This window comes from Nannobrachium achirus (assembly GCF_963921795.1).
Source record: "Nannobrachium achirus genome assembly, chromosome: 10".
Lineage (NCBI taxonomy): Eukaryota > Metazoa > Chordata > Actinopteri > Myctophiformes > Myctophidae > Nannobrachium > Nannobrachium achirus.
The window spans coordinates 67,335,092-67,349,467 of NC_137819.1; the positions used below are offsets into that span (position 1 = coordinate 67,335,092).

At 42.2% G+C, this 14,376-nt stretch overlaps 1 protein-coding gene across 4 annotated transcripts in view; it reads right to left on the bottom strand.

The window, feature by feature from the left end:
• Window positions 1-14,376, bottom strand: part of thrb (thyroid hormone receptor beta) — a 104,088-nt gene that overhangs the window by 30,966 nt on the left and 58,746 nt on the right. The window lies entirely within an intron of this gene.

The window sequence follows — 14,376 nt, forward strand, 5'->3', positions numbered from 1 at the left end:
TCAGTACAGTGAGTTCCAGTCTTCATACAGGATGAAAACTTCTTTGTTGTGGTGAAGCAATTGAGCTGTGGAAACTCCCACACACCCACTCTCACTCACACACACATGCACATGCGCACGCACACATGCACATGCGCACGCACGCACGCACGCACGCACGCACGCACGCACGCACGCACGCGCACACACACACACACACACACACACACACACACAGACCCACTCTCACTCACACATGTACATGCTCACACACACACACACACACACACACACACACACACACACACACACACACACACACACACACACACACACACACACACACACACACACACACACACACACACACACACACACACACACACACACACACACACCCTTTCATTCAAAAGATTGGGACTTAGACTAACTGTAAAGCAGGGGTTTTCAAAGTGGGTGACTGACGGTATGAAGGTATGGCTCCTCCGTACCTCCAAAACCTGATCAACCCCTACACCCCCACCCGTTCACTTAGATCAGCCAACACAGGGATGTTGACAGAACCCTCGCTAAAAACCCCAGGGCAAAAATCCACTCGTCCGAGACAGTTTGCCCTCCTGGCCCCCAAGTTGTGGAATAAACTCCCTATCGCACTTAGAACAACAGACTCACTCGCTAGCTTTCACCATGGACTGAAGACTCACCTTTTCAGACTCCACCTAAACCCTTAGCACTACAGAACAAATCAATGACCACACATGAAGCTAGTTAGCATTTGTTTTGTTTTTTTTTTAGTTTGTTTTTAGGTTTTTAGAACTTTGATTATATTGTGTTTTTTCTAGATAGATATCCATTTGCATTTGTTATATTGTTGATGATGTACTGACATATTATCTTGTTTATTATTGTGATGTTATCTGCTTATTGTAAGTCGCTTTGGATTAAAAGCGTCTGCTAAATGCCTAAACTGTAAACTGACGGGGCACCCTGGGGTGCCGCGAGATGATTTGATAATATTTGGAATTTATTTGGACACTTGAAAAAATATTTAGTATCATTTTAAACTTGAAGTACAAAGTTATTTTCAGTCAGTTCTAACCAAAATGGCTGTTATCTCAACGTTTTCCTCACAACATAATGGTCTCTATACTGCCTCCCCCTGGCCAGCCGGGGCGCTTGATGGAGGGGAAAGGAACTGGTTGGAATAACGTGTTCCTCCAACCAAGCTTCCTTCATGCACTGTAGGAAGCATGAGCTCAGTTCAGGGCTCCCCCTTCAGGTTGGCAGAGGGAGAGCAGAGCCCAGGATTACATTATTCAACAGGGGGTCCGGGACCCCTAGGGGGTCCTCAGAGTTACTACAGGGGGTCCTCCAAATCATTCATGTGTGATGGAAACTTTTTATTAACCACTTGAACCGTAGCGTCCATACTCTGACAACTTTAGCCACAAAGGAGCAGACTAAGTACAGAGTGAAAGGTCAAGTTTATTAAGTATTGACGGTTCAAGTGGTAAAATATCTGAGAACACAAATTGACAAGAATCCAAAATACACTGATGATTGTGCTGTCAAACAATGAAACTATATGGAATCTATGAACAGGTTGTGGGGGTCCCTGCTTCATCTCTCTCTCAACTAAGGGGTCCCTGCTTCATCTCTCTCTCAACTAAGGGGTCCCTGCTTCATCTCTCTCTCAACTAAGGGGTCCCTGCTTCATCTCTCTCTCTCAGCTAAGGGGTCCCTGCTTCATCTCTCTCTCTCAACTAAGGGGTCCCTGCTTCATCTCTCTCTCAACTAAGGGGTCCCTGCTTCATCTCTCTCTCAACTAAGGGGTCCCTGCTTCATCTCTCTCTCAACTAAGGGGTCCCTGCTTCATCTCTCTCTCAACTAAGGGGTCCCTGCTTCATCTCTCTCTCAACTAAGGGGTCCCTGCTTCATCTCTCTCTCAACTAAGGGGTCCCTGCTTCATCTCTCTCTCAACTAAGGGGTCCCTGCTTCATGTCTCTCTCAACTAAGGGGTCCCTGCTTCATCTCTCTCTCAACTAAGGGGTCCCTGCTTCATGTCTCTCTCAACTAAGGGGTCCCTGCTTCATCTCTCTCTCAACTAAGGGGTCCCTGCTTCATGTCTCTCTCAACTAAGGGGTCCCTGCTTCATCTCTCTCTCTCAACTAAGGGGTCCCTGCTTCATGTCTCTCTCAACTAAGGGGTCCCTGCTTCATCTCTCTCTCAACTAAGGGGTCCCTGCTTCATGTCTCTCTCAACTAAGGGGTCCCTGCTTCATCTCTCTCTCAACTAAGGGGTCCCTGCTTCATCTCTCTCTCAGCTAAGGGGTCCCTGCTTCATGTCTCTCTCAACTAAGGGGTCCCTGCTTCATGTCTCTCTCAACTAAGGGGTCCCTGCTTCATCTCTCTCTCAACTAAGGGGTCCCTGCTTCTACTCTCTCTCAACTAAGGGGTCCCTGCTTCATGTCTCTCTCAACTAAGGGGTCCCTTCTTCATCTCTCTCTCAGCTAAGGGGTCCTTGGCCTGAAAACGTTGAAGACCCGTGCATTAGACTATTGACACCGGGTGAAAAATAAAATAAATGGCTACAAATTCTAAGGATAAAATAAATCAGCACTGTTGTCCGTAAACGTTCCGCACAACACATCAATAAGCATGCACACGCACACTCACACACACACACACACACACACACACACACACACACACACACACACACACACACACACACACACACACACGTGCATCAGATTGGAGATGCTGACATTTTGATAGCACGTCCACATCAAGTCTTTTCCTCTTTTAATATTAAATTAATAGTTTAATGTCAGCGTATCAAACGGCCTGTCATTGGATATCGTGGGGTGTTGTCATGACAACACACAGGGCAACAAGCAGCAACAGATGGTGTTTTCATTAAAGAATACTCCATGATAAAAGAATCAACCTGAATGACTGGGAGGTGATCACGTTACACACACACACACACACACACACACACACACACACACACACACACACACACACTCACACACACACACACACCTGCTATAGCACCAACATGTGGAACGCCCTTCCACAAGCCTTAAAGGAGAGCAAATCCCAAGCCTCCTTCAAAACTGGTCTTAACAAAAATGAGGCCGTTCTGGTGATACACTGTGACAGCACGGCTCAGGGGTAGAGAAACCGTCATTAGAGCAAGAAGGGTTCCCAGTTTGATCCCGGGTTCCCCCAGAGTCAGTGTTGAAGAGTCCTTGAGCAAGACTCTGAACCCCTAACTGCTCCTGATGAGCAGGTTGGTGTTAATTATCAAGACTCTGACCCCCTAACTGCTCCTGATGAGCAGGTTGGTGTTAATTATCAAGACTCTGAACCCCTAACTGCTCTGATGAGCAGGTTGGTGTTAATTATCAAGACTCTGAACCCCTAACTGCTCCTGATGAGCAGGTTGGTGTTAATTATCAAGACTCTGACCCCCTAACTGCTCCTGATGAGCAGGTTGGTGTTAATTATCAAGACTCTGAACCCCTAACTGCTCTGATGAGCAGGTTGGTGTTAATTATCAAGACTCTGAACCCCTAACTGCTCCTGATGAGCAGGTTGGTGTTAATTATCAAGACTCTGAACCCCTAACTGCTCTGATGAGCAGGTTGGTGTTAATTATCAAGACTCTGAACCCCTAACTGCTCCTGATGAGCAGGTTGGTGTTAATTATCAAGACTCTGAACCCCTAACTGCTCTGATGAGCAGGTTGGTGTTAATTATCAAGACTCTGAACCCCTAACTGCTCCTGATGAGCAGGTTGGTGTTAATTATCAAGACTCTGACCCCCTAACTGCTCCTGATGAGCAGGTTGGTGTTAATTATCAAGACTCTGAACCCCTAACTGCTCTGATGAGCAGGTTGGTGTTAATTATCAAGACTCTGAACCCCTAACTGCTCCTGATGAGCAGGTTGGTGTTAATTATCAAGACTCTGACCCCCTAACTGCTCCTGATGAGCAGGTTGGTGTTAATTATCAAGACTCTGAACCCCTAACTGCTCTGATGAGCAGGTTGGTGTTAATTATCAAGACTCTGAACCCCTAACTGCTCCTGATGAGCAGGTTGGTGTTAATTATCAAGACTCTGAACCCCTAACTGCTCTGATGAGCAGGTTGGTGTTAATTATCAAGACTCTGAACCCCTAACTGCTCCTGATGAGCAGGTTGGTGTTAATTATCAAGACTCTGAACCCCTAACTGCTCTGATGAGCAGGTTGGTGTTAATTATCAAGACTCTGAACCCCTAACTGCTCCTGATGAGCAGGTTGGTGTTAATTATCAAGACTCTGACCCCCTAACTGCTCCTGATGAGCAGGTTGGTGTTAATTATCAAGACTCTGAACCCCTAACTGCTCTGATGAGCAGGTTGGTGTTAATTATCAAGACTCTGAACCCCTAACTGCTCCTGATGAGCAGGTTGGTGTTAATTATCAAGACTCTGAACCCCTAACTGCTCCTGATGAGCAGGTTGGTGTTAATTATCAAGACTCTGAACCCCTAACTGCTCCTGATGAGCAGGTTGGTGTTAATTATCAAGACTCTGAACCCCTAACTGCTCCTGATGAGTAGGTTGGTGTTAATTATCAAGACTCTGAACCCCTAACTGCTCTGATGAGCAGGTTGGTGTTAATTATCAAGACTCTGAACCCCTAACTGCTCCTGATGAGCAGGTTGACTGGCTGCTTCACTGCCTGGTATGGCAGCTGCACTGACCTCAATCGCAAGGCCCTGCAGAGGGTTGTGCGGACAGCCGAACGCATCAGTGGATGCGATCTCCCCCCAATCCAAGCATTGTACGACGAGCGCTGTGTCAACAAAGCCTGTGGAATCATGAAAGATTCTCACCATCCCAACCACAGTCTGTTCAAGATGCTGCCTCATGGAAAACGTTTACGCAGTCTCAAAGCTACCAGCAACAGACTGCAAAAGAGCTTCTTTCCACGAACAGTCAGGCACATGAACGAACTGTCAAAAACGAGAAAGATCCAGGGAAAAAGGAATCGCTAGCGCCCCAGCCCCCAACCCCTTACGTTCCCTCCTTGTGAAGTTGAATTGCACCTACTGTACATAAATGCATACTGTGAAGTTGAATATATTAATCTGTTGCACATAGAACACTCTGTGAAGATGTTTACAAAAGTTAAGTACAGTACAGTAGCAACTACTGGAAAAATATGCTGTTGGCGTATAGAATATGCCAAACTTTTTGCACATGTACATCTGAGGATGCTCTTTTCTTTTACTGTTGCTCTTTTTGCCTTTTGCACTCCTTTTTAGATTATTATTATTATTTTTAGATGTGGTTTGCTGTTATTATATTGTTTTTTTTGATATACGACTGCTTTGACTGAAGGATGCCAAACAAAAACAAATTTTACTCTTATGTACCTGTACAAAAGACGTAACAATAAAGTACAACCTTGAACCTTGAACCTTGGTTGGTGTTAATTATCAAGACTCTGAACCCCTAACTGCTCCTGATGAGCAGGTTGGTGTTAATTATCAAGACTCTGAACCCCTAACTGCTCCTGATGAGCAGGTTGGTGTTAATTATCAAGACTCTGAACCCCTAACTGCTCCTGATGAGCAGGTTGGTGTTAATTATCAAGACTCTGAACCCCTAACTGCTCCTGATGATCAGGTTGGTGTTAATTATCAAGACTCTGAACCCCTAACTGCTCCTGATGAGCAGGTTGGTGTTAATTATCAAGACTCTGAACCCCTAACTGCTCCTGGTGAGCAGGTTGGTGCCAAGCATGGTTTCCTCTGACATCACTGTATGAATGTGTGTGTGAATGGGTGAATGTAATGAATGTGTGTGTGTGAATGTAATGAATGTGTGTGTGAATGGCTGAATGTAATGAATGTGTGTGTGAATGGGTGAATGTGTGTGTGAATGGGTGAATGTAATGAATGTGTGTGTGTGAATGGGTGAATATAATGAATGTGTGTGTGAATGGCTGAATGTAATGAATGTGTGTGAATGGGTGAATGTAGTGTGAATGGGTGAATGTAATGAATGTGTGTGTGAATGGGTGAATGTAATGAATGTGTGTGTGTGTGTGTGTGTGTGTGTGTGTGTGTGTGTGTGTGTGTGTGTGTGTGTGTGTGTGTGTGTGTGTGTGTGTGTGAATGGGTGAATGTAATGAATCCTGGGTACAAGGATTCATTCATGAATGTTAACTATTGAAAAATAGCAGATATACAAGCTAACAGCGCTGTGACATTGTATATCTGCTATTTTTCAATAGTTAAAGTTACTAGGGCCCCTCCACATTGGGCCCTAGTAACTCAGTCCCCGTCCCCCCCCCCCTTGTGACGCCCCTGTACATCTAACAACACATGTGTCTGTACACCAAGGCATTAACAAAAAAGTGGACAAGTCGACTCAGTCGACTTCATTACACAAGTCGACTCCCACCAGAGAAAGTCGAAAGTCAAAGTTGAACAAAAAATCCTTTGTATTTCTTTCTATCATTATTTGTGCTCCATGTGTACAGCATTCAAACAGTAGGATTGCTTATTGTCAAGGATGGAATGATCCAATATTACATCGCTAAAATTACATTTGGTATAACATGGTTCTATTGTGAAAATAGCAGATCTACATGCTCACAAAGATCTGCTATTTTCACAATTTCTGCCTCTACCGGTATATACAATTTGGACAATGTTTAATTTGTCATTTTAGAAGTGTTCAAAAGTCCTTAAATTGTCACTTTAGAAATGTGCAGATACCCTCTATACACTTAAACTTTATGTTGGTTTGTTTACAGTTGAGTGAGAAAACAATGTTGCACATCAATTTAATCATCTGGGGACCCCCCAAAATAACTGGGGGGTCGTGTGTGATGTGATGACGTCATCAAACGATAAAGTCGACTTCAACTCAACTTTTTACTGAGTCGAGTCGACTTGCAAAAATCACAAGTCGTTAAAGCCCTAGTATACACACATCTAACAACACATGTCTGTACACACATCTAACAATATGTTAGCATGCATGCACATTAACCAATGGTGCACGTTTATATTCAACATAATACACACACACACATACACACGCGCGCGCGCACACACACACACACACACACACACACACACACACACACACACACACACACACACACACACACACACACACACACAGACTCAGTTGCATCTAACAGCTGCTGAACGCAGCTGTTCAGCTGTACCTCTGTACAACTAAGAGGTACAGTAGGTCCTGTAATGCATAGTGTAAGTTCAGATGTCCAACAACTAAGAGGTACAGTAGGTCCTGTAATGCATAGTATAAGTTCAGATGTCCAACAGCTAAGAGGTACAGTAGGTCCTGTAATGCATAGTGTACGTTCAGATGTCTAACAACTAAGAGGTACAGTAGGTCCTGTAATGCATAGTATAAGTTCAGATGTCCAACAGCTAAGAGGTACAGTAGGTCCTATAATGCATAGTGTAAGTTCAGATGTCTAACAGCTAAGAGGTACAGTAGGTCCTGTAATGCATAGTGTAAGTTCAGATGTCTAACAACTAAGAGGTACAGTAGGTCCTGTAATGCATAGTGTAAGTTCAGATGTCTAACAACTAAGAGGTACAGTAGGTCCTGTAATGCATAGTGTAAGTTCAGATGTCTAACAACTAAGAGGTACAGTAGGTCCTGTAATGCATAGTGTAAGTTCAGATGTAACAACTAAGAGGTACAGTAGGTCCTGTAATGCATAGTGTAAGTTCAGATGTAACAGCTAAGAGGTACAGTAGGTCCTGTAATGCATAGTGTAAGTTCAGAGGTCTAACAACTAAGAGGTACAGTAGGTCCTGTAATGCATAGTATAAGTTCAGATGTCCAACAACTAAGAGGTACAGTAGGTCCTGTAATGCATAGTGTAAGTTCAGATGTAACAACTAAGAGGTACAGTAGGTCCTGTAATGCATAGTGTAAGTTCAGATGTCCAACAACTAAGAGGTACAGTAGGTCCTGTAATGCATAGTGTAAGTTCAGATGTCTAACAACTAAGAGGTACAGTAGGTCCTGTAATGCATAGTGTAAGTTCAGATGTAACAACTAAGAGGTACAGTAGGTCCTGTAATGCATAGTGTAAGTTCAGATGTCCAACAACTAAGAGGTACAGTAGGTCCTGTAATGCATAGTGTAAGTTCAGATGTCTAACAACTAAGAGGTACAGTAGGTCCTGTAATGCATAGTGTAAGTTCAGATGTCTAACAACTAAGAGGTACAGTAGGTCCTGTAATGCATAGTGTAAGTTCAGATGTCTAACAACTAAGAGGTACAGTAGGTCCTGTAATGCATAGTATAAGTTCAGATGTCCAACAACTAAGAGGTACAGTAGGTCCTGTAATGCATAGTGTACGTTCAGATGTCTAACAACTAAGAGGTACAGTAGGTCCTGTAATGCATAGTGTAAGTTCAGATGTAACAACTAAGAGGTACAGTAGGTCCTGTAATGCATAGTGTAAGTTCAGATGTCTAACAGCTAAGAGGTACAGTAGGTCCTGTAATGCATAGTGTAATGCATAGTATAAGTTCAGATGTCCAACAACTAAGAGGTACAGTAGGTCCTGTAATGCATAGTATAAGTTCAGATGTCCAACAACTAAGAGGTACAGTAGGTCCTGTAATGCATAGTGTAAGTTCAGATGTAACAACTAAGAGGTACAGTAGGTCCTGTAATGCATAGTATAAGTTCAGATGTCTAACAACTAAGAGGTACAGTAGGTCCTGTAATGCATAGTGTAAGTTCAGATGTCTAACAACTAAGAGGTACAGTAGGTCCTGTAATGCATAGTGTAAGTTCAGATGTCTAACAACTAAGAGGTACAGTAGGTCCTGTAATGCATAGTGTAAGTTCAGATGTCTAACAACTAAGAGGTACAGTAGGTCCTGTAATGCATAGTGTAAGTTCAGATGTCTAACAACTAAGAGGTACAGTAGGTCCTGTAATGCATAGTATAAGTTCAGATGTCTAACAACTAAGAGGTACAGTAGGTCCTGTAATGCATAGTGTAAGTTCAGATGTAACAACTAAGAGGTACAGTAGGTCCTGTAATGCATAGTGTAAGTTCAGATGTCCAACAACTAAGAGGTACAGTAGGTCCTGTAATGCATAGTATAAGTTCAGATGTCTAACAACTAAGAGGTACAGTAGGTCCTGTAATGCATAGTGTAAGTTCAGATGTAACAACTAAGAGGTACAGTAGGTCCTGTAATGCATAGTGTAAGTTCAGATGTCTAACAACTAAGAGGTACAGTAGGTCCTGTAATGCATAGTGTAAGTTCAGATGTCTAACAACTAAGAGGTACAGTAGGTCCTGTAATGCATAGTGTAAGTTCAGATGTAACAACTAAGAGGTACAGTAGGTCCTGTAATGCATAGTGTAAGTTCAGATGTCTAACAACTAAGAGGTACAGTAGGTCCTGTAATGCATAGTGTAAGTTCAGATGTCCAACAACTAAGAGGTACAGTAGGTCCTGTAATGCATAGTGTAAGTTCAGATGTAACAACTAAGAGGTACAGTAGGTCCTGTAATGCATAGTGTAAGTTCAGATGTCTAACAACTAAGAGGTACAGTAGGTCCTGTAATGCATAGTGTAAGTTCAGATGTAACAACTAAGAGGTACAGTAGGTCCTGTAATGCATAGTGTAAGTTCAGATGTCTAACAACTAAGAGGTACAGTAGGTCCTGTAATGCATAGTGTAAGTTCAGATGTCTAACAACTAAGAGGTACAGTAGGTCCTGTAATGCATAGTGTAAGTTCAGATGTAACAACTAAGAGGTACAGTAGGTCCTGTAATGCATAGTATAAGTTCAGATGTCTAACAACTAAGAGGTACAGTAGGTCCTGTAATGCATAGTGTAAGTTCAGATGTCTAACAACTAAGAGGTACAGTAGGTCCTGTAATGCATAGTGTAAGTTCAGATGTCCAACAACTAAGAGGTACAGTAGGTCCTGTAATGCATAGTGTAAGTTCAGATGTAACAACTAAGAGGTACAGTAGGTCCTGTAATGCATAGTGTAAGTTCAGATGTCTAACAACTAAGAGGTACAGTAGGTCCTGTAATGCATAGTGTAAGTTCAGATGTCTAACAGCTAAGAGGTACAGTAGGTCCTGTAATGCATAGTGTACGTTCAGATGTCTAACAACTAAGAGGTACAGTAGGTCCTGTAATGCATAGTGTACGTTCAGATGTCTAACAACTAAGAGGTACAGTAGGTCCTGTAATGCATAGTGTAAGTTCAGATGTAACAACTAAGAGGTACAGTAGGTCCTGTAATGCATAGTGTAAGTTCAGATGTCTAACAACTAAGAGGTACAGTAGGTCCTGTAATGCATAGTGTACGTTCAGATGTCTAACAACTAAGAGGTACAGTAGGTCCTATAATGCATAGTGTAAGTTCAGATGTCCAACAACTAAGAGGTACAGTAGGTCCTGTAATGCATAGTGTAAGTTCAGATGTAACAACTAAGAGGTACAGTAGGTCCTGTAATGCATAGTGTAAGTTCAGATGTCTAACAACTAAGAGGTACAGTAGGTCCTGTAATGCATAGTGTACGTTCAGATGTAACAACTAAGAGGTACAGTAGGTCCTGTAATGCATAGTGTACGTTCAGATGTCCAACAACTAAGAGGTACAGTAGGTCATGTAATGCATAGTGTAAGTTCAGATGTAACAACTAAGAGGTACAGTAGGTCCTGTAATGCATAGTGTAAGTTCAGATGTCCAACAACTAAGAGGTACAGTAGGTCCTGTAATGCATAGTATAAGTTCAGATGTCTAACAACTAAGAGGTACAGTAGGTCCTGTAATGCATAGTGTAAGTTCAGATGTAACAACTAAGAGGTACAGTAGGTCCTGTAATGCATAGTGTAAGTTCAGATGTCTAACAACTAAGAGGTACAGTAGGTCCTGTAATGCATAGTGTAAGTTCAGATGTCTAACAGCTAAGAGGTACAGTAGGTCCTGTAATGCATAGTATAAGTTCAGATGTCTAACAACTAAGAGGTACAGTAGGTCCTGTAATGCATAGTGTAAGTTCAGATGTCTAACTAAGAGGTACAGTAGGTCATGTAATACATAGTGTAAGTTCAGATGTCTAACAACTAAGAGGTACAGTAGGTCCTGTAATGCATAGTGTAAGTTCAGATGTCCAACAACTAAGAGGTACAGTAGGTCCTGTAATGCATAGTGTAAGTTCAGATGTCCAACAACTAAGAGGTACAGTAGGTCCTGTAATGCATAGTGTAAGTTCAGATGTAACAACTAAGAGGTACAGTAGGTCCTGTAATGCATAGTGTAAGTTCAGATGTCTAACAGCTAAGAGGTACAGTAGGTCCTGTAATGCATAGTATAAGTTCAGATGTCCAACAACTAAGAGGTACAGTAGGTCCTGTAATACATAGTGTAAGTTCAGATGTCCAACAACTAAGAGGTACAGTAGGTCCTGTAATGCATAGTGTAAGTTCAGATGTCTAACAACTAAGAGGTACAGTAGGTCCTGTAATGCATAGTGTACGTTCAGATGTCTAACAGCTAAGAGGTACAGTAGGTCCTGTACAACTAAGAGGTACAGTAGGTCCTGTAATGCATAGTGTACGTTCAGATGTCTAACAGCTAAGAGGTACAGTAGGTCCTGTACAACTAAGAGGTACAGTAGGTCCTGTAATGCATAGTGTACGTTCAGATGTCCAACAACTAAGAGGTACAGTAGGTCCTGTAATGCATAGTGTACGTTCAGATGTCTAACAACTAAGAGGTACTGTAGGTCCTGTAATGCATAGTGTACGTTCAGATGTCTAACAACTAAGAGGTACTGTAGGTCCTGTAATGCATAGTGTACGTTCAGATGTCTAACAACTAAGAGGTACAGTAGGTCCAGCATCTCTGAAGTAGGGCTTTAACGACTTGTGATTTTTGCAAGTCGACTCGACTCAGTAAAAAGTTGAGTTGAAGTCGACTTTATCGTTTGATGACGTCATCACATCACACACGACCACCCCAGTTATTTTGGGGGGTCCACAGATGATTAACTTAATGTGAAACATTGTTTTCTCACTCAACAGTAAACAAACCAACATAAAGTTTAAGTGTATAGAGGGTATCTGCACATTTATAAAGTGATAATTTCAGGACATTTTAAATATTGGCCAAATTGTCAAAAATATTAGAGGCAGAAATTGTGAAAATAGCAGATCTACTTGCTCACAACGCCTCGTGAGCATGTAGATCTGCTATTTTCACAATAGAAAGATTTTTTTATTTTTACTTTCTCTGGTGGGAGTTTACTTGTGTAATGAAGTCGACTTTTGAATGCCCTACTCTGAAGCCATATGTTTTATTCTTAATGCTTCTGTATCTCCTGGCGTATGGAGCAGATTGAAGTGTTTTATTCTGAAGGAGCAGATTGAAGTACAGTCTACAGTAATACTGTATCTGAAGTGTTTTATTCTGAAGGAGCAGATTGAAGTACAGTCTACAGCAGGGCTACTCAACTTGAGATGGCTCAGGGGCCACTCAGCAAAATACCAAAAGTCCAAAGGGCCGCAAGCTAAAAATGACGGTCCTATTTTGGACGTTTACATTGATTTTGTAACACACTTCATGACAAGTCTAATAATTAAGGAAACGCACAGAAAACAGACACATTTCCATTTATATAAGCCAGGCCAAACCTCATTGAACCAAAAGATTGTCATGGATGGAATGATGAAATTGATGACATTTGAAATTTTTATCAAATTAGGCTTTATTCACAAAATGTTAAGTGAAAATGAACAGATCTGGTTCAATCTTTTTGTAACCCCCCCTGTGTCTGGGTATGCAAGGCTAGTGAACTTTGGCAATGTAAAGGTATTTTTTCTCATGAGTCATGCCACTAACACTCCTTTTCATTAATAGGACAATTTTAAATAAATAAACGTTTATACTTATTATTCAATCACTCAATCCGCAGCATCCCTATTCTTGGGGGACATTTACCAAAAATAGCCGATCTACAAGCTCACCACAAGATGCATTGTGAGCTTGTAGATCGGCTATTTTTGGTGAAGAGAGTTATTGTATGGAAAAATAACTCAAGTACAGTTCAACTCAGCCTCAGATGCACTGTACTTGTAAAACAGTTTGATGCTTTGAGCTTTGTAAAACACAGCAGCTCGTTGGAGGAGATTTGTGGTAATAAGCATAGTTCCTTGGCTGCTGCGCGATCTGTTCATGCTTGCACTGTCTGTCCTGACTGGCGGAGTCGCGGAGGCAGAGACAAGCAGCGGAGGCAGAGACAAGCACAGACAAGGGCTACGTCTTCATTAGCCTGAAACATGACGATCGCGACCGTTCATATATCGCACGACCGTCATGCGTCTCCACTCCAGTGAGCCCGACTGTGGTTGTCTGCTGCAAAATCTCCGCAGATTTGTCTGTCTCGTTGTACTATATATAGCTCTAGTGTAGCCGCCTGCATCTCCGCACTGCTGTGCTCTATGCATTGACTACATTCGCTTCCTGACTCTTATCCCTACCTACGGAGTGCACGGAGGCTCAAACATCACCGCGTTTTGCGTTACGCGTTAACTTTGACAGGCTTAGAAAAATCTTATTTTTATTGGCATGATCATGACGGGCCGCACAGACATGCGGAAAGGGCCGCATGCGGCCCGCGGGCCGCGGGTTGAGTAGCGCTGGTCTACAGTAATACTGTATCTGAAGTGTTTTATTCTGAAGGAGCAGATTGAAGTACAGTCTACAGTAATACTGTATCTGAAGTGTTTTATTCTGAAGGAGCAGATTGAAGTACAGTCTACAGTAATACTGTATCTGAAGTGTTTTATTCTGAAGGAGCAGATTGAAGTACAGTCTACAGTAATACTGTATCTGAAGTGTTTTATTCTGAAGGAGCAGATTGAAGTACAGTCTACAGTAATGCTGTATCTGAAGTGTTTTATTCTGAAGGAGCAGATTGAAGTACAGTCTACAGTAATGCTGTATCTGAAGTGTTTTATTCTGAAGGAGCAGATTGAAGTACAGTCTACAGTAATGCTGTATCTGAAGTGTTTTATTCTGAAGGAGCAGATTGAAGTACAGTCTACAGTAATGCTGTATCTGAAGTGTTTTATTCTGAAGGAGCAGATTGAAGTACAGTCTACAGTAATGCTGTATCTGAAGTGTTTTATTCTGAAGGAGCAGATTGAAGTACAGTCTACAGTAATGCTGTATCTGAAGTGTTTTATTCTGAAGGAGCAGATTGAAGTACAGTCTACAGTAATACTGTATCTGAAGTGTTTTATTCTGAAGGAGCAGATTGAATTACAGTCTACAGTAATACTGTATCTGAAGTG